Raw genomic sequence first — 21,061 nt, 5'->3', positions numbered from 1 at the left:
TGTCTCCATAAGACAGGGCTGTGGTGCATGTGCTGGCTTTTTGGAGCCCTTACCTATGGCAGGACTATGGCAGGGGTGAGGAGGGTGGGATGGGGGTTGAACCTGCCTCAACTGAATGAACTAGGCTTTGCTGATTGCCTATGGGAGGCCTTACCTTTTTGAAGGAGGGGATGGAGGGTGGGTTGGTGGAAAACTAGGGGTAGCTGGAGAAGGGATGGGAGAGGAACCTGTGGTTGGTATGTAAAATGAATAAAAATTTCTTAATAAAGAAAGCAAGTGGCTGGGCAGTGGTGACGCATGCCTTTAATCCCAGCACTCGGGAGGCAGAGGCAGGGGGATCTTTGTGAGTTCGAGGCCAGCCTGGGTTACAGAGTGAGTTCCAGGAAAGGTGCAAAGCTAAACAGAAAAATCTTGTCTTGAAAAACCAAAAACAAACAAACAAACAAACAAACAAACAAACAAACAAAAGACTGGGCTGTTGGCAGGTTTGTAAGCCATTTTCTTAAATAGTGATTGATGTGGGGGCAGAGCCCATTGTGGATGGTGTCATCCCTGGGCTGGTTCTGTAAGAAAGCAGGGCTGAGCAAACCATGAGGAGCAAGCCATTAAGCAGCTCCCCTCCATGGCCTCTGCATCAGCTCCTGCCTCCTGTTCCTCCCGTTTCAGTTCCTGTCCTGACTTTCTTGGTTGATGAACAGTGTTAGGAAAGAGTAAACCAAACCAATGCTTCCCCAAGTTGCTTTTGGCCATGGTGTTTCATCACAGCAAAAGAACCGTAGCTAAGGCAAGTGGATATAGTTATGAAGGGAATGGAATTGGTTCGGTAATAGCTCTTTGTTTTAGGATTAAAAGGAACATAGACGTAAGTAGTACTTGTTTACAGGATAATCATATGGTTCTGTAGATACAGGACATGAAACTTCTTAGCTTCAGGGAACAAAGCCACCTTTCTGGGTTTCAATTATTCCTTGTTTTAGTGTAAAACACACATGTCAGAACTTCCACTCTCTGGTCTGTCCACCATAGCCACAAATCATAAACTAAATCTTGCCTTCACATGCTTGGCAGGCTGCAAGATATTAAGAGAATGCTTTCACCCATGCCACCCCCTAAATCACATTTTCCTTATATACTCCTAGTTAAGCAGACCACATCTTTAATGAAATTTTTCTTTTAATATTTGGTTCTTAACAGAAATGACAGCAAGTCCAGTCAACCACAGAGCACAATTACCTAGGAAATGCATGAAATAAAAGGTAGATATGAGCCAGGCCATAGTACATCATTATTTTTAGATCACACCATTACAAACTGACATTGTACTGATATAGGTCAACAGAAATTTATACTCAGGTATCACATTTATGATTAACCAAATATATGGAAGGAAACCAATTGGTTGAAATGACAATAAATTTTCAAAGCAGTAAGAATGTTCCTTTGGGAAAGACTGTAAGATTTTATTAGTTAGTTAGTTAGTTAGTTAGTTAGTTAGTTAGTTCACTTGAAACTAAATTCTTCTAAAGGAAATGTAAAAGAAAAAAAAAAAGATATTCACATTTAAACTACAGGAAGGTTTAGCTTGCCTAGCACTGAGGTGTGCCTGGGCTGGTTTTATGCAATCTATGCATTTGCTTTCCAGGTGTACAAATGGTCTTGTGTCCAATGAGCTTCTTGGGAGAAGAATTTTCCAAAAACAGAGACGTTGGATTCTGTAGGCAGGAACCACCGAAAGACAAGAAAACAAGAAATGCTGCCCCTTCCCTCCCTAGCTGTGGAAGAGGTGATGCTGGCAGCTGGACTGCCTTGGATCATCTGTTAGAGGATGCTGTGCCTTGAGGTGCCACATACTCGCTTTCTGGGAAGATACTTATATACCTTGCTGGCAGTCACCATAGGGAGATAGAAAAGTGGGAAGGAGAAGGTCCAGAGAAACACTATTTGCTTTAGCGAGAGCTTTCTACTTGTTTTAGTTAATGAACGGGAAAAGGCAAAGAAAGCCTGGAAGATAAAGGTTATAATGGCAACAACAACAACAACAAAAAGATCATGCCTAGTGAAAATTTTTAGTGTTGAGAAGTGAAAATCAGGAAAAACAAAACCACATTTTTTGTTGTATGTAAAATATATGTTCATAGGTATGCACAAAGAAACGGAGAGACAGAAAGGGGGAGGACAAGAAAGTATAAGGGAGATTACTTGGAGGGAGGGAAGAGACCAGAAAGAATGAAAGGGGAGAAGGAACAGAGAGGACAGTTGGAGAATAAATAAAAGCAAGGTATGACGATAGACATCTTTAATGATGACAAATCAATGACAGTATTTTATATTTTAACTTACAAACAAAAAAGTAACTCAGCAAGCTTGAGTAGGGATTGCCATACTTTTCCCCCTGCTGGTTAAATTAACCCTAAAATAACACTTGGTTTTAGACATGGGGACACTGGTCCTTCTATGCTCTGCATGAGTACTGGCATCCTCTGGTCACCACTCTGCTCCACATCTACCTGGGTGGCTTCTATTAAGCTGTAGTTCAAGCACTTGACCGGGCTGTATGTGCAATTAGAGAGGTTCCAGTGCCACCTATGGCCATTACTGTGTCCCACTCTTGAACCATCCTTCTTATTTGTTTGTTTGATCCCCCAATTTCTTTTTCATTGGTGGGGAGAAGGAAATGTATCTCAAGAAACAATACATACGCTGCATATATTTTAAACATCATGCCATTTGGGGAGCCAAAAGTCAAATCTTACAAAAACACTAATTCTTTTTAAATGTATGTATGAAGAATGAATGGATAAGTCACTAACTGAGGGAAAACTTCTCAAGCATGGGCCAGGAAATGGATCCTTTTAAAGAGTTTCAGATTGAATCAGGCAAACAGAATCCTAGATTTCTATGTTTGCCATGACTCAATGTATGGCTTTAGGAAAATCTTGTAATTTCTCCATATTTCAGTTTCTCACCCTATAAAAGGAATATATTGCTTGAAATTTAATTCTCTCACAGTGAGGAGAGTTTTGATTCAACATTTATAAAGTGCTTTTTAGCTTCTCTGATTAATAGGCAAAATACTGTAATAGTTGTTATAATATGCTTTCCAAGAAGTATAAAGGTAATGGCTCAGATCAATGTAAAATAATACTTTACTTGAGAAACAAATATCAGTCATATTTATTGCCCTTCCATTCTATTTGCTAAGTAATAAAAATTACTTCTGACAGAGAAAGTATCAAATTAATATTCAAGTGCATAAAAGTGCTATCTTCACAGGCCACTCCTACCTTGGAGCAAAGAGAATTGTTTTGTTTTTCCAGGCTACCCCACATGTTTATATGGTAAAGTCAGGAATGTCGGGCATGGTTTTGAGGGCCTCCAGCGTATTCACTGGTTTCTGGCATTCTAATGCACTCTACTCTTATAACCATAAAAGTACTCTTGAGTGCTTCTGGAAATATATAACAAACCCTTAATCAATTTAAGAGTGTTTTAACTGCATACATGAAATTTCTTGGGAGGGAAATGCTAGCTATTCTACATACACGCAGTACTTAAGTGAGCAAAAGCTCTCCTTCTCAGGGGCTCAGAGCGGTCTCCCTACAGTAATATAACTTTCAGTTTTATGTGCACAAGTCCTAGTGAATCCCTTAAAATAACAGGAAATTCTGCAGGAAAAAAAAAAACACACACACAAAAATTGATAGCCATATTTTTCCAACCCTGGCAGAATATGTTAGCTATTTTGAGTTGGATGGATCTTTAAAGGCTCTAGATAACCATTTAAAGTCAACTATAATCTTAATCAGAACTGTGGAAAATGAATTATCTGCATATAAAGACTCTGACATGAAAGTCCAACCACAAAGAACAGCATTAATGTACGTCGTCTTAAATTTTGTATGTTGATTGCATTCTGATAACCAAGATTAAGTAGTACTTCTCATGTTTGGATACATTAGTTTAATCTTAATATGGAAAGGGTTGTATTTTCAGATTTATAAATTGATCAATACAACATGGTTGATAGTTTCATAAATGCTAATATTATTAACACACTCTAAATGAGGCAATTCTGCATTACTATATATCTACATATTTATAAGTTAAAACATAAAATTATACATATGATACTTTGTACTATGTCTGACACATAGCAGGCACTAAATAAAACAATAACATATAATTCCTTATAAGTTTTCATCAGTCATATCAATTAGAGACAACTCAAACTATTCTGAGAAACAGTGTTAAATAAAAACTGTAGTACAATATACATTGATATATATTTTCTTACCAATTAATTTAAGAACTGCAAATATGAACAATGGATATTTATGTAACTGAACATGATAATTCTTATGTTGGCAATTATATCTACCATACATTTTTGTTTTGGTTTGATTTTTTGAAACAGAATTTCTCCATGTAACTGCCTTGGCTGTCCCAGAACTTGCTTTGATGACCAGGCTGTTCTTGAACTCACAAAGATCTGCCTGCCTCTGCCTTCTGAGTATGGGGATTAGAGGTGTGTGCCACTACCACCCAACAACCACACACATTTTTATGTGTGTAGTTAATAAGTTTATTTGCCCTAATCCTTTTTCAATGAGTATTGGATTTCAAAGAACTCACTTTCATAAACATTCTTGTTAACAAAAATATCAATATTTACAATGGTAAAATTTTCTGCAGTTGGCTCTTCTGAGGGAGACCCCAGCCTTATCATAAGGATGCAAGGTATCATAATCTTTCTCCAAAGCATCTTGTCAACCTTCATGTATGTGCAAGGCCCTGGATTTAATCCCAGCACAGAAAAGAAAAATAAATAAATAACTGAAACTCTTTTTGATGATAAAAACCTGAATGCAAATCCAAGTATTGTGAGAGAGAAGCAGTTAAATTCTGAAACCATATATGCAATAAATAGAATATTCAAACCTGTAGGTACTGATATGGGGTCAGTGTAGTGTGACAGAGACATGTTCAAGATTTAGCATAGCAAAAGCAAGTTTTAAGAGAATCAGTGTGCCCGCCTGACAATGAAAATGTAAATAAGTTCTATCTTCCTTTAGTTCTTTTATTTATATATTTTATCAAACAAAAAACGTCAAAAATGAAGCAAACCAAGGAATATTTTACCTTGATTGACAGGAAAGACAAGGAGAATTAAACTCAGTTTTTACTCTAAATATGACCCCATTTTTAACAGTTTAATAAAGTATAATATATATGCATACATGCATAAATCAAGTGTCAGGAAGAACCCAGTAAGTAAAGTGCTTGCCCCACGAGTATCAGAGTCTTAGTTTGATCGTGGTACCTACATTAAAGACAGGCATTGTGGCACACACTTATAATCTCAGCTCTGGGGAAGCAGACAATTCATAACATGTCTCAGTGATAGACTCTGCCTCAGAAAACTAGATGGACAGCTACAGGGGAATGATGCAGAAGGTTGACTGGAATCTTCTTCCCCATGAGTACACACACACACCAAAAAATGCACATATGTATTCACAAAAAAACACAAGATACATACATGTCATCAGCTAGCAAACCAAGAATAAGAACATGAACACTGTAGGTGTGGTAGTTTGAATAAGAATGGCTTCTATGAGCTCATAGATTTGAGTGCTTGGCCACCCGGTAGTGGCACTATTTGAAAGGATTAGGAGGCATGTTGTTGGAGGAAGGATGTCACTAGTGGTGGGCTTTGAGGTTTTTCAAAAGCCCAAGCCAGGCCCAGTGGCTCTCTCTTCCTGCTGATTAAGGATCTAGATGTAGAATTCTCAGCTTTTTCTCCAGCACCATATTTGCCTGAGTGCCTCCAGGCTGTCCTCCATGATAATGGACTAACCTTCTGAGACTGTAACAAGCTCCAAACAAATGCTTTCTAAGAGTTACCTTGGTGATGGTGTCTCTTCACAGCAATAGAACACTAAGACTACAGTAGGACTCTATCCCCTGTCCCTTCCCAGTTACTCCTCACAGGTTACCCTTCAGAGGTTTTCTTTCAATGTTGCAACAACTATGGTTAATATGTTTTTTAAAAATGACTGATTAAAGAATCCTGCTTTAGTGGTATACATTTGCAGCATTGGTTCCTCTTTTCCAGTAGGTAGAATAGTGAACACACTTATTAGTTTATTCAAAGGAGTCAGTTTTTAAAAGGACCCTGGTCTCGGTGCTGAACCAACTGCCTGTCCTTTGTGACCTCGGTTATCCTTTCTCTCAGTTCCATGAGGCAGCTACTGCTGCTGTCAATACTAACTCCTACTACAATCATGGCTCATGAGCTACAGAGTTTGAACATGCACAGAGTTGTTCTGACCCCAGTCTGTGACTCTGTGACAGACACATGCAAAGCATGATGCAGGGTGTCTAAGGCACTGGATCATATATTTATTTATTCTTGCTTTATTTGGATCAATGTATTTGCTGTCACTTATTGGCGCATCTTAAGAAAAATGGAAAGGTTAGACTCCGCCCATTTTTCTGCCCCGACTCTGACAGTGAGCAACTAGGGTTCATTGTGATGCAGTGCAAATGTGTGCTTCATCCGAGATGATTCAGACAAGGAAATAAAACCACAATTTTCAAGGCTACTGGAAACAATAGTCTTAATTTAATGTTATTTTTGGACATAGGAAGGGTTTTTTCCCCCCTACGTAAGCAAGTTTGTGGTTTTGAAGGGTCTTGCTCATCTCTGTGTGGAAAATGCCTAAAAACAAACCACTAGAAATTTGAACAAAACCAGCTCCCTCCTCAACTGTCACTGAACAAAGACTTAACTCCTCCCACCAATGGTTTCATGTGTTTCTCACACACCAGGGAGGTCTGGGCTCTAGGTTTGAAATACTAACAGAAATGCACACTTCCTCTCAGATGAAATCCTTCAGTCTGCAGGTTAAACATTCTATTCTTTAAAATAACGTGAAACGTATTTCATCAGAAAGCAACCAAAGAGGTCAGTGTTTCATTCTACATGAAACCAGAGGTATGAACACCATGGTTCCTCAACCAGAAATCTTCCAATTGACTTAAAATGCCAGATCATGCTGGGCACTATTCTTCCACTAGAAAAACAGGCCTACTTTGGTATTTAAAAAAAAAAAAAAAAAAAAAAAAACTTTAAATAATTTAAAATAGGTAATAGCCAATAAATGATTTCTATGACTATAAGCAATAGAAAATTAATTTTCTAAGGCATACACAGGATTCATTCTTTGTAGATATCTAGCTTAGCATGCGTTCTTGGAAGACATGCATGCATTAGTTCAGCTACCCCATTACTATCGATATTTCCACTATTGGGGTTACAGAGAATCAAAGATATGGTCATTCTTGTCATGGAGCTCAGAATTCCTCTAGTAGACAAACTCAAGTGCAATTAAATCCAATATAATATGCTATTATATTAATAGCCCAAATAGAATGTCATGGTATTGTGGAGAGAATAATTAATTCTTCCCAAGCATTAGGGAAGGCTTCCCAGAGGAGGTGATATTTGAGCTAAGCCTTGACAGATGATATATGTTTTTGTTCAGATAGGAAGCAAAGGAGAAAGAGGTAGGTGGGCTAAGGGAGTTTGGGTAGTGGAGGGCAGGGGAGTGAGGAGAAAAATCCTAGGGAAAGAAAAGGAAGTGACTGCTTGTATTATATGCTCCCCCCTCAAAAAAAGTTCTAAAAATCAGTAAATCTCTCCACGTTCAAACCTACAGTGCAAGAAACCAACCTGGGAAAGTAGATACAGAACTTAAATACTCTAGGGTATTTACTGATTTATGAACCAGGGAAGTGCTCATTTGGAAAAACAGAACCTCTGGGTTTTTGGCTGTTCTCCAGTGCCTAAGCGGCTACCAGGTTTCCTGTTCAATGTCTGGCATGAAGTGCCTGGATGGGCATGAGGTTTGCTGTGTCTTCCTTGGGCTTCCTGTCAATGCATAAGGCAGAACTCTCCCTCAGAGTCCAAAAACCCCTAATTTAAGCCCTCAACTTAAATCATTCCCAACCCAACCCCTCCATCATGGTCCCATCTACATTGGGTCCTTTAGTATCTACTTCATCTCCCTGTTGACAGGTCCTGATTCACGACGGTCCTGATTCTCTTAGAAAGATGCTTTGGTCACATACAGTGAATTCAGTTTGCAGTTATATTCTTCCCTAAAACTATACTTAAAAGTTATGGTTATAAGCCACAGGATCTCTGTCACTGTCTCTGTCTCTGTCCCTCTGTCTCTCTGTCTCTGTCTCTCTGTCTCTCCCTCTCTCTCTCCTTCCTTTCCTCCCACCCTCTTCTCTCTTTCTCTTTATGTGATCAAGTTTCTCTATGATCCTTCTCCATGAGTATCAATTAGTGAATAATGTGGAATCCCTAGGTCAGTCTGGTACTGTCCATGTGACATGATTTATAGTCCCAATACAATGAAAGTAAATCCACTTAAGATAATACATAGTGTAGGGTTTCAGGAATCTTTCCAGTTACCAGTTTATGAGGTAAAAAGAAATCATCTACTGTTCATAGCTCATATGAATGGGGGTGTGATCCTGCATTTATAAGAGTAAAATTTCACAGTTCAAAATAATGCTCCCACTTAGCTCAGAGCTGGAGAGCCCATCATTCGCTCTCACCCTGTCTTGGCATTACAGGTTCTGCTTTCTCCTTTTCAGATGACTTATAGAACATCTTCCCTAAGTGCCTAACCCGTTCAGGCGCAATGTCCAGACTGTAGCCTAGCTTTCCAGTCAATGTACATCACCTCAAATAAACTGTATGTTAAACACAAGCCCAACAGAATTAGACAGTAAAAGCTAAGGTTTGGTACCGCCTCAGTAGAAAGGTTTTTTTTTTTTTTCCACGTAATATTCTTAGTTATTACTTTCTTCAGAGTTGTGTGCTTGTTACTAAATTCAAACCTACAAACTTGTGATGTAAACAGAAAGCTATGTTCAAACAATCCTTTCTGCTCAGTGTAGTGGCACACATACCTGTTTCCCCAGCATTTTTCTCCTCCTTCTTTCTCCCTGTCTTCCTCTCTCTCTGTCTCTCTGTGTCTTTCTCTGTTGCTCTCCTTCTATCTCTGTCTCTGTCATGCCCCCCATAAGTATCAAATACAGAACCTTGTGTGTCCTAGGCAAGTACTCCACCACTGAGTTGCACCCCATCTCCATCTGAAATTTTCTCTTTACAAAAGAATAAATGGTTCAATTCATCAAGAACTTGGATTTTACTGTCAGTAGACTACGTGCTTTGTGACAGACACTATACACTAAACAAGTAAAGTTTTCCTATTACTGAATATTTTTATTCATCGAAATGGATAGGTAATTAGGTAATTGTCATTATTACGAACTGAATAAAAGCTATCTGTGAAGAATAACAGTGTCAATGAGAAGAAGAATTAGCAGAGGTAGTTCAAACAAATATTTACTCCTTGAGTATCCCCCCAGGAAGTCTGTCCCTGCACACACAAATACAGAAAAGGAAAATATGCTGAAGATGGTCAACCTGCCTAAGCTTATCTGTAAATCCTCTCTGTGAAATTCATCTATCAACACAGACCAATGAGAATTGTTTGCATTTGTGTTTAAACTCAGGAGGAAGGAATTAGGATTCTCCACACTTGACTGGGAGTAGAGCAATCCTCTTAGGCAAAGCTCTGGGAGTTTTGTTTTGTTTTGTTTTTTCACTCTATCAAGAGATATGAAGGTCTGCCTAGGCCACATGTTCTCAACTGGGAGAAAATTTTCTTCTATCCAGTATAACCAGACAATGTCTGGAGTCACTGCCATTATGCAGGAGACAGGGTCTTGGGGAAACTAGCAAGTGAATCCAGGGTACTTACTCAACATTATGCCATGCTCAAGAGAACATTCCCTTGAACAAATGCTCCAATCCCAAACCCCAATAATCAGTATTTGAGAAACTATGATTTAAACATATTAATGGGAGGGAGTCAGGGTATGCATCCATTATGTCACATTTCTACAAATGACCCCAGCTACAGGTCAGCTGCTGAACTTTGAAGGAAAGCATTTAGCTTCCCACTTTTACCTCTGCTTCATCTTGCTGATCTTTGCATAGCAGTCCAAGGACTGAGTGGTACATTGTAGAAATAGAGATGTTAATCATTTCTAACTCTTACTGGTTAGAATCTTACTTCTTAGAGGTAAGAATCATAAAAATATCTAAAAATTTTTCGTATGCTTACATGGAGTTCATCATGTCCATGAATTATTGAAAATTTGTGTCCTTACTTATAACCAATCAATACCTCTGGGCTTCAAAAAGCAAGTGGGGACAAGGGTTTTAGTTGTAAAATAGTAGTATTATTGTATAGTGTTTTTCTAATTATTTAGCTTAGTTGAGGAGCCACATTAATTCAAGCCCAAATATAACTAGATAATTGTAATGTAAATACTTGCACAATGTGATTTTTTTCAGTTGTATAAGCTGAATTTTGAGAATGCACAATCTCTGCACATAGAGCTCTGAATACAGCCTCAGATTTACCAAGATGACCCCAGAATGCTCAGTTTCTATAATTAAAGACAGTCTTGGTTCACAATTTAAGGTTAAAGAAAGAAAACCCTTACAAGTCTAACCATCTGGATCATTGGGAGTATTCTACTGAGTGATACAACCAAAATCATACCACTCACATAAGACATCATTCTTCATGGTTTACATGGGTGTAGCTACGTAATCCTCTTTTAAAAACTCATGCAGCATGTTCTATTGCACACAAGAAAACAGTCATAATCACACGAAGCAATGAACTAGCTTTTCTGAAGCCTTTTTTTTTTTGTCAGAACTGGGATTTGAACCCAAGCAGCCATATCCCTGGTTCCCTTTATGCTTAGGAATTGGGTCCCTCACATTTTAAAGTTCTGTGAAATGCCCACATCTACAGAGATTTTTAGAATCTTTCTCTTACCCACTAAAGCACTGAGTTGGGGCTGGAGACATGGCTTGGCGGTTAAGAACACTGACTGCTAGTCCAGAGGACCTGGGTTCAATTCCCGGCACCCACATGGCAGCTCACGACTTTAACTGTCTATAACTACAGGTCTAGGGGAGCTGACACCCTTACACATGCAAAACGCCAAGGCACATACAAATAAATGAATATTTTTTAAAAAGCATTGAGTTACTAATATATGAGTAAAAATTGTGCATTGTACGATCCCTTCCTTATATACAAATACACACGTACACATATACACATGTGCACACATGCACACACACACATGCATGTACACACTCACCGGAATGTAAATATGCATGCATATGTGTATATCCACACAGCGTATAGTTTGGGCCTTGTCCTGGATTCAGGGCTCCAACTCTATTGCGTTAATATCCCAAGTCCCCGAAGTTTCTCCTAAGTTTTCCAGCCATGAAATGATCATGGTGTCTTCCTATTGTTACCAGACTCATGGCGGGGATGGATGTCTACACTCAGTAGCACTGTTCTCACACACAGTTTCTTTACTTATGCATTCCAAGGAAATCTTAGTACCACAGACTTATGTGTCAAATGATGCACCACGTGCTGGAGATACAGAGATGACAATCACAGCTGAGCCTTCCAACCAGTTCTCATCTTCAGCAGACTTTAGATATCACCATGTTTCCAGTCGATGTGCGAAGTGCTATGCTACTATGGGGGAAAAGTGTGTGCTGGGTTGGGGATTTAGCTCAGTGGTAGAGTGCTCTCTTCCAGCAAGCACAAGGCCCTGGGTTCGATCCTCAGCTCAAAAACAAAACCAAAAGCGAAAACTGTGTGCTTTAGGAGGAAAGGAAAAGAAATATCCAACTTGGGCTCTGAAGGAGGTACTTAATACTTTGCATTTCAGATCTTGGAAAAGAGGTTGAAATGGAAGTTGTAGAGGCAAGAAAGGATACAGTGGAGTTAAGACTACAGGCACAAAGAAACAAAGTGGGAGGGACCTGAGTAAATTTGAGAGGTGCAGTTTTCCCTATGGCTAGAGAGAACACATCTTATGAGTGCTTGTTGAGAGAGGAAAATGGCAATCTGGTCAATGTTCTAAGAATGAAGGATACTGTAAGTCCTGTTGGGAATTCTGGAATCTGCTTTCTAGGCAACAGAGAGTTTTCTACAGATATCTAGCTGTCAGCAGGACTTGAAAATAACTGTAAAACCATGTAAATATTTGAGAAGTAAGAAACTCTTAAAAGACAGTGAACTTGGTCCAGAACAGTCTAGGAGATTCATTAAGATGTCACAATTACAGTCATTATAACAAAGAGTACTGTGACCAGATCTATACAGAACAAGTGTCCATCCAATATGAATGCCTGAGGTTTAGACCTGTTGAGTTGGTTACAGTAACTAATCCATTGTGCTAAACATTTTCAGAGAAAGGTGTGAAAACAAGTATATAAGGCCCAAAAAGCCCCAACATCTTCAAAATTATATTGAGTAGTGGGGGTAAAGCTCTCCATCTCCTGTTAACTTTTGCATGCCTTCAGTAGTACCAATAATTAAAACCATTTAGAAAGCATTTTTTCAGTGTCAAAACATTTTCTCAGCTTCTATGAAGAAAGCCTTTAGTAACTGAAAACAACTCATGATATAAAATAGAGCTAAATTAAAATTCTTTTGATCCAGTTGAAACAGAACAAAATATTACCTTCATCTTAACCCCTAATGTTCATATAAAAACAATCTCTCATTAGGTTTACTGAAATCTGGTGTGTGTGTGTGTGTGTGTGTGTGTGTGTGTGTGTGTGTGTTCCACTGTGTGCACATCCATATGCATGTGTCAAAAGACAGTCATTCCTCAGGTGCTGTTTGCCTTTCTTTTGAGTCATGATCTCTCACTGGCTTGGAGCTTGATAAACAGTCTAGGCTGGTAGGCTAGCAAGCCTTCACAGACCCACCTGTCTGTGCCCCAAGCACTGAGATTATAAATGCATGATGCCATATCATACTGTATTTTTCTTTTTAACGTGGATTTTGAGGATGAACTAAATTCAATTCCTCTTCTGAGATATCTCCTCAGTCCAAGGTATACATTCTTAGTTACCTACCAGAAACACAGTTTGAGCTTACAGGCAGACTGGCAGAAGGAAATTTGAATGTGTCTTACCCACATTGTGATTAAGTTTGTCTAAAATTTCCTAGGTCATACCCACACACGAAAAAAACATTTGCATTCAGGTACAAAAGACTGGGGAAAGGGATTAGCTAAAGAACAGTTCTGTAGACTCTCCAAGTCATTACTGCTTTTCAGCATACTGGGAACATTATATTAGAAATACCCAACATCTTAATCACAGCATTTGTGTCTTTTCAAATCATGGAGCATTAAGGAGTTCAAAGCCAGAGATGAAATGTAATGAAAAGATCACTCCTCCGGGAATATGCAGAGGTCTGCAAATTGTATGTATGACCTTGTGAAGATTAAGCCTCCTTGTGTGAGGTACACCTAGTTAATTAAAGATAGAATTTCAACCTTAATGCTGTTGCTTTTGTGAGCGGAATTAAACTTAATAGTATATGAATATAAATTTTTATGATTTCATTGGAGTCTTTGGGGAGAAATGTCCCTTTCATTTTGCAAAGAAAGGGGGAAAAATAACAGAAACAGTAGCAATAGTTGACATGAAAATTGAGTCAGATGAATTTAAGCCAGTGATTGTACGTCTTCACAAAATCTGTAAAGATGAGCTGTACCAGGAAAGCCCACACAGAGGTAACTAACGTTTGTGTCCTGCCTCAGCAAGACAAGAAACTACACGTGGAAGACACTTACACTGGTTTTTATGCTCTCAGCGTTGAAGGCAGAGATCAGTGAATAGATTATTCTGGCTACAGGGACATGAACAGAGCCTTTCCTGGAGCACCACAATGGATATTCTGTGGTACTTGAGAGTCTGTTCATTTGCTTGTTTGTTATGACATGGGCTGTCCTTACATAATGTAGTCCAACCTCCAGTTTATGAAGTCAAATCTTAGTTCACGTGATCCTCCTGCCTCCGCCTCTCCAGGAACTATGACTGGAGGCTCACACCACCACTTTTTAATGATAATACACTATATAGATACTAGAGCAGGTACTCTGAATTGTCATAAATAGGCTTGTCATCTTCTGTAGTTATTTTCATATGCCCAGAGATTTTTGTAGAGAATTCCAAGGCCACGGACAGTAAAAGATGAGTGTGGTGAGTAATTCTTAGGCTATGCACTCCTGAGTCACACGGAGCCCTGACATCCCTCTGGCAGGCACACTGTCAGCTTTTATTTGAATAAAAGAGGCCTGTAGCAAAATAGATAAAAACATAACAGTGAGAACCACTGACTTCCTACAAAAAAAAATTAAAGTTTTAAGAGTTATTAATAGGAAAAAATGTTCACCTAGAGAGAAAACGTATACACCCAAAGTATAATAACCATATAAATTTAAAGGATTTCTGAAACATGACCGGGGCCCTTACAATTTTAGCCTTCCTCTAGAAACCCAATGCACACACTTAGACACTTTGTTCCTTACTAGCTGGCAGAACATAAAGTGTAGATTGATTCTTAATCAGCTGTCAAGCTTGCACAACACCATCAAGAAAACTGCTAACATCAAACCTAAGGCTAAAGCTTGAAAGGGAGAGGAAAATCCTACAAGTAAAGCAAATATTCCACAGAGGTGCCCATGAACTCTTGATGGTTGCAAAATATCGAGAAGTGTTTCCATAGAACCAGTATTTATTACCAAACTTTCTGATTTGGCCTATTTGGACCAAGCACTTGCTGTTACTTGTGTTTCCTTACATAGGATGAGATGGCTCAGTGAGTAAAGACAATTGCCACCAATACTGAAGAAGACCCAAGTTCCATCTTGGAACCTAGTTGGTAGAAAGAGAGAACCAACTCCCTCAAGTTGTCTTCTAGCCTACACACAGAAATGCACACACACATACACATAAACACACACACACACACACACACACACACACATACATATGTATATATACTGGACATTTAAATGTGTTTCAGTTCATTACATTACATTTTGTGGCCTGTCTTAAACAACATCACAAAATTAGAAGTATAATTTCAATTTCAAGTACAATTAGTACACTTACAAGGCAGTGTATAATTAAGCTTATTTTCCTAACATCTAGTTTCTCCTAGGTAACGAATAATGCACACTATCATGCCCCTTCCTTCAAAATTCCCACGAATAATTGGTGGGAGCCACGGCCTAACCTGGTGCCTGAGAGGAAGGGAGGTGAGTCACACTGTGAAGTTAGCATCTTGGCTCCATTCCACCGCTGTAAAACTGTTTTTCAGCACTTTAGCCAGTAAAATTGGATGAATAAAAGCATCTACTTCATTCCTTTACAGCATAATTGAAAGGATTAGGACTAGCTAGCCCCATAAACTGTGTACAACAGTGCTGCTAGCTAGTCCATCAGAGAGGTCATGATGAGCCCATACGATGCTGACTTGTATTGAGAGCTATCTGGCAACCCTTCCTTAACTGTTTTTATTTAAAAGCATATTTTAAGATATAAATATACTTAAGAAAATATAATCTTAAACATAAAATTTCATGACATCAACATTATACTGGTACAATGAGACTTCGGCTTGAAAATACCCAAATGTGATAACAGATATTGTCTTCCAACCCAACAAAACTACTTATCAGTTAGTCTTAAATGTCCTAATATGGCAGTGTGGTTTTTTTCTTCCATGGTCCAAAATGATATTAAAATAAAGTAGCTTGCTACCTGTAAAAATGTTTGAAATTATGGATATATTTCATTAAAATGTTTGATCTGAAAAAAAAAAAAACCATTTCTGATGTTTTTATCCAGTGTCTTTCCTTATCGACCATGTACTGAAATTAGAGGGTGAGAAAAAGGCCAGGCCAATCCTGAAAGGTTTCAAATATCAAACTATACTATTAGGTCAGTGCTAAGATCAATTAGCACCTTTGAATGACAGAAAAGGTTATGTGAGACTTAGAGGCACCTCTTTGAAACTGTCTTAAACTTCCCTATAAATGTGAGCTTGATGGCTCAACACGGTTTCTGTTTTTAAAATTAATCAGTTTCATCTCTTTCTCTTAAAAAGAGAGAGGAGGGTATGGATAGCAGTGTGCCCATTTTTTTGCACCCCTCTAGAACAAACACATGGATAGAGCAAGAATAAAACACAGGAGTTCAGAAGAAAGTGACACGTCACTGGGGCATATACACTAATGTGCTGGGCCACAGCATTATTCAGTGACAGTAATGTTTACAAAGTCTTCAGACCTCTTAAAGCCAGCAAAGTGACTTTTTTTGTGACACTTTTGAATATGTGGCTCTTGTTTATTTTCTTCCACTCAAGTTCTGGCTAAATGACGCCAAGTTTGGCTCCGTGCACAATTTAATGAATATTCAATTCCTTGCACTCAAACATATCAAGCTGTGAAATGCCGCACTGAACATGCTAACAGTTCAACACGCTCTTGTACCTAGCCCATCTGGAGGGCAAATGCCTGAAAAAGCATGTCGTTTCTGAGTTCACCAGGAAAATTCCATGAGAGGAGTCTGTACACACCGCCACTATCCATTCCGGGGTGGTGTTGATTTCCTTCACCTAGTAACCATTGTAATAAAATCCCCCAACTGTACTTCTGAATACAATTAGTTTAAGATACTCTACTGAGACACACAGTGTAAGAGTGGAGAGTGTGGAAAGGTAATGTTCATTCGAAAAAGAAACTGTCAGAGTTTTAGTCTCACCAAGAAGATAGCTAAGCAATTGGTAAAGGTTTGCCCAACTCTTCCATGATAGGATTCCATACTTCTGATGGCAGACTTTTCAGTTTGTTTCTCAAATGAGTGATCTGAAATATTTACAACCAGACAGTACCTAATTTTAGGTTATAAGTGCTTTAACAGCTCCATGAAATATGATCAGCAGCTGCAGTACAGAACTATGGTGAAGAAACTCCCTGCAAAGGGGGGCCTGTTTCTACTGAATGCTGAATGTTCTTAAGTTTACCCAGTAGAGAAAAAAGAGAGAGAAGATAATGTAAAACCTAATAAATGCTTGCAATTCTTAAATTGCTTAGCACTTCACTGAATCTCAAAAGGGATTATCTTTCTTCTTGAATTCTGCATAAAACCTGTGGGCTTCCCCTGCGTGAAAGTGAAAAAAAAAAAAAAAAAGCAAACCTTTAATTTTATTATCTAAAAGTTAGAACGTGAATTTTTCAGAACCCTAACTTTCCTATCCACAGCCATAGATTTTTCTATCATTTTTCTCTTTCAAAATTTCTACATAATTTAACTCCAGTTCATCACATTTAATAAATGAAGTGCCAAGCCAAAAAAATATATTTTTAGACATGGCATCAGCCATGCAGAACTTACACCAGTGACTAAAATCACGAAACTGGACACTGCATTTCCCATTGCTATGTGAAATTTATTTACACCGTAAATCACAATATAAATAAAAGGAAATTTAGAGATGGAGAATATATGTTATGTAATGTATGTTAAAATGCCAAACCGCCCAACTGCAAATCTTTCTTCAAAAAGAAACTTTTCTACAAAGACAGTTTTTCATCCAGCTTTTAGAAAATACCTGAACACCTCTGTCTCTATTTCTTAATGAGAATAAAATTGTTTTCAAATCAATGTGTGTTTACACAAGCTATAGGGTTTTAAAGCTCTTTTATCTGAATGTGTTAGCTAACACAATACTACTTGTGAATACATACGCAGTTTGTTTTGGAAACAGGAAGCCAAATGTGTAATGTTCACTGAAATAAACACTAACAAAAAGGGAAGAATTGAATACATTTTCCCACTTAAAAGTGTGAAATCCCATTGGATGAGATGGGCTCAAAATGGGAAAGCATGGTCTTTTCAGCTGCTTCGCAAAGGTGAATAGGCTTTTGAACACCTCCTTATTTCAGACCCTCACCTAGTGGGAGGACTATGCCTGGTCCTTAATCATGAGAATGTGAGATTTGAAGTCAGCTCAACTATATTAAGGCCAAAGCTGCTGCCGTTGAAGGTTTTGATATTTGTTTGTTTTTAACATTCATGTACAGACATTACTAAAAAAAAACAAAAAAACAAAAAACAAAAAAAAAAGTTTTACCTTTGAGTTACCTACAGCCTTTAAACAGGTAGAACATCTATTTTTCCGGTTTGTAAAAGTGAGGAACATCTGTCTATGTTGGGTGTGATGGCCACAGACTCTGGCAGTCCTTCCACACACGCCAAAAAGTCTGCCTCGTGCTACTATTGCTTTTTTATTTCTTGGGATAACATTATTTTTCTAAAGTACAAAATGTCTTTGAATGTAAACCTCTTAAAATGGACCACAAAGCATATCAAATTATTTCGTTTTAGAACTCTCTCCTTTCTGATCCCCCCTAGTTTTTGTTCCTCCAGTATAAGCTTGAATAAATATATACACATATATGTGTGTATACACACACACACACGCACATATATATATATATATATATTCTTTAAAAGGTAAACAAAAAAGTAGGCACCGTTTCCGCCTAAACATCAAACTTTACTGGGGAGTTGTATCAAATCCAAGTCTCGTTCTGGAGAAGTCTTAACAATAAAAACGAAAATTAAATAAAATAAAAAGAGGAAAAACTCAACCGACAAAAAGTTATGGTCCACTTCGGACCCTGTCAGTCACTCACGGGTAAATGAAACTTCAGAAGTTGTTGATGGGAACCCGTAGTTGCTAAATGCTCCTAAAGACTCCCACCTAAGTCCCCCAGGAGCCCGTGCTGAAACTGACCAAGCCCAAAGGTGCAAAAAGGCCGTCGCTAAGAAGAGCAACAAAATGCCATATTGGAGAAGATGTATTTCGCTCCAACAATTACGTGGATCCCAGAGTGCCGAGCCAAAGCGGGTAAGGGAGAAAGAAAACTGTTAAGTATGGGCTCTTAATGTGAAACCCAACCTGTTGGATCTCTTTAGGTATCAGATTTTGGAAGTGTCTGTAATGACAGCCAGGAAAGCAAATTAATGGCCAAGGGCCCACTGGGTTTGAACACGAGACTCCAGTTACCTCCTCACAGATCAAGTACACAACACACACACACGCACACGGGGGTGCTCCACGTGGAACTGCGCAGAAACCAAAACACACACCGCTCCTGGAGCTAGCGGCCACCTAGGTTGTCCAGGCGCGGGGATGCGCACCTTCCTCGTGGCCCTCAGGTTCATTAGAATTCCAGAATGATTCCAGCGCTGTTGGTAGGGAAGGAGAAGAAGACCATACCGATCCCACCTGAATCGCAAACCCGGTTAGCCTCCCGGGAAGCAGAAAGATGGGTGCCTGTGAACCCAGGCGCTATCACTCCAACCAAAGGGAGGGTGAAAAACAAAAAAAATCAAACTGCACTCCCTTAGTTTTGCTACTGCTCAGCCATGGGACTGGGCCAAAAACTCCCCAATCTCTCTTAGAGTGGTTTTGAATCTTGAAGACGAAGAAAAGAAAAAAAAAAATTAAGTGCTATTAGAAAAATAAAATGAAAAGTTTATGTTGCTAAGCGTGTGAAATGAAACGGACTCGCACGGTCTGCCTCCCAGTCCCATTTCACCATGGCCTCCCCAGACCCAGCCGGCTCAGAGAGAAAACCTGCTCTCCCCAACACGGACCTCTCGATCGGAGCAGTCAGAATCGCTCCATGACATCCGTTCCCGGAGCCAATGAAAGCTTCTCCTCCGACCAGGCGCCTCTGATTTCACAGACCCTGGCACACTGCGGGAGACATTCGTCCACGCCACATAGAAACTAGTAAAGTGCGGTCGTCGCCGCACTTTTGACCGGCGACCTGTACCTGGAGCTCAGAGCTCTGCCCCTGAGTACACGCGCGCAGGGCTTCACACACACACCCAGGCGCCCTCGGCCCTCCAGGGGACGCAGGGGTAGCACCCTTGCTCCGTGTAGCTGGTCATCACAAAGTTCTAAATGTCACCGGGTGGGAGTGGGGAGAAGTTGGTGCAGGGGCCCCGGAGACACGGGGGGCGGGGTGCAGTCAGGTAAGATCTGCACCCTGGACGCAACAAGACCCATCCGGGTCCCGCGCCCGCTTCACAGCCGCCCAGCGGCGAACAAGAAGGATTACCTTCTTCTTAGGGTCCTTGAGGGTCCTTCTAGGCAAAGCGCACCTCTGAGGTCCTAGCGGCCTTGGCCGTGGGACACAGGTCTTAGGTCACCCGGGGAAGAAGCTCAAGGCTCACACACTCTGCCGGCGCGCGTCTCCCATCCCCCGAAACCTCCACAAGCACTACAAAGTCGCTCGCACTTTCTCCGGGGGACAGTTTGGGGATCCTCCAAATCCGGAAGCCCTTGGGTTCCAGGATCCCGCTTGGATGAAGAGAGAGGGTACTCACCTCTGGCGGCCTGGACCGCCTCGGGCTCCTGAAGTTCAATTGTCTGTTCCCAGCCCTTAATCCGCCGGTCGGATCTGGCTCTTTACTCTCGTTCCTTCCAGTGTCTAAGTTTTCCCTTCGCGCTGTGTCTCTGGTGAAAACAGGACATCCCTTTCGGCCACCCCCCAACAAATAGCTTACACAAGTGGGGGAGAAACAGGGCGGGGTGGGGGAGCCGGCTGCAAAGGGGGGTGGGTGGGGGGGAGGAGGAGGAGGAGGAAAGGAGAGGAGCCAAAAGTCCCCGCGGGCGAGCGGCGAGGAAGGCAGAAGAAAAGAGAAAGCGCGCGCGCCCCGGCGTCCCTCCGCAGGTCCCCGCAGCCGGGTCCCCTCTCTCGGGCGGCAGCGGCCCGGCGACGAGCGGGTGGAAGTTTTGCGCGCAAGCCGGGAGCCAGCCGGAGCGTGCGCCGCGCCGCGCCGCGGGCAGCTTCTCACTTGCGCGCGCGGAGCTGGAGCCTTAGAGGCGGGGGCACGTCGCCGCCGGCGACTTGGGGCTAGGGTGGCCGCTGGGGGCCTTGCGGCTGGCCGCCGGAAGGGCAGAGGACCGAGGCGAACGCAGAAGCCCTTCCTTTTTATTCGATCTCGGGAAAGTGCCTGTTGTCATCGTATTTTTTTTTTTTTTTG

The 21,061-nt window shown here is 40.4% G+C and overlaps 1 protein-coding gene across 4 annotated transcripts in view; it reads right to left on the bottom strand.

Annotated features, from left to right (window-relative positions):
- Eya4 (EYA transcriptional coactivator and phosphatase 4) overlaps positions 1-20,627 on the bottom strand; it is a 253,185-nt gene extending 232,558 nt beyond the window's left edge. For all 4 annotated transcript variants that reach the window (XM_036169267.1, XM_036169268.1, XM_036169270.1 and 1 more), the window contains exon 1: positions 20,402-20,627. The gene's annotated coding sequence lies outside the window, so the exon portion shown is untranslated. The remainder of the gene's footprint in view (positions 1-20,401) is intronic.
- Between the last annotated feature and the right edge of the window lie 434 nt (positions 20,628-21,061).

Source organism: Onychomys torridus, chromosome 19, assembly GCF_903995425.1.
Source record: "Onychomys torridus chromosome 19, mOncTor1.1, whole genome shotgun sequence".
Lineage (NCBI taxonomy): Eukaryota > Metazoa > Chordata > Mammalia > Rodentia > Cricetidae > Onychomys > Onychomys torridus.
Note: the sequence above shows the minus strand (reverse complement) of the source record. Positions and strands in the feature narration are given on the sequence as shown.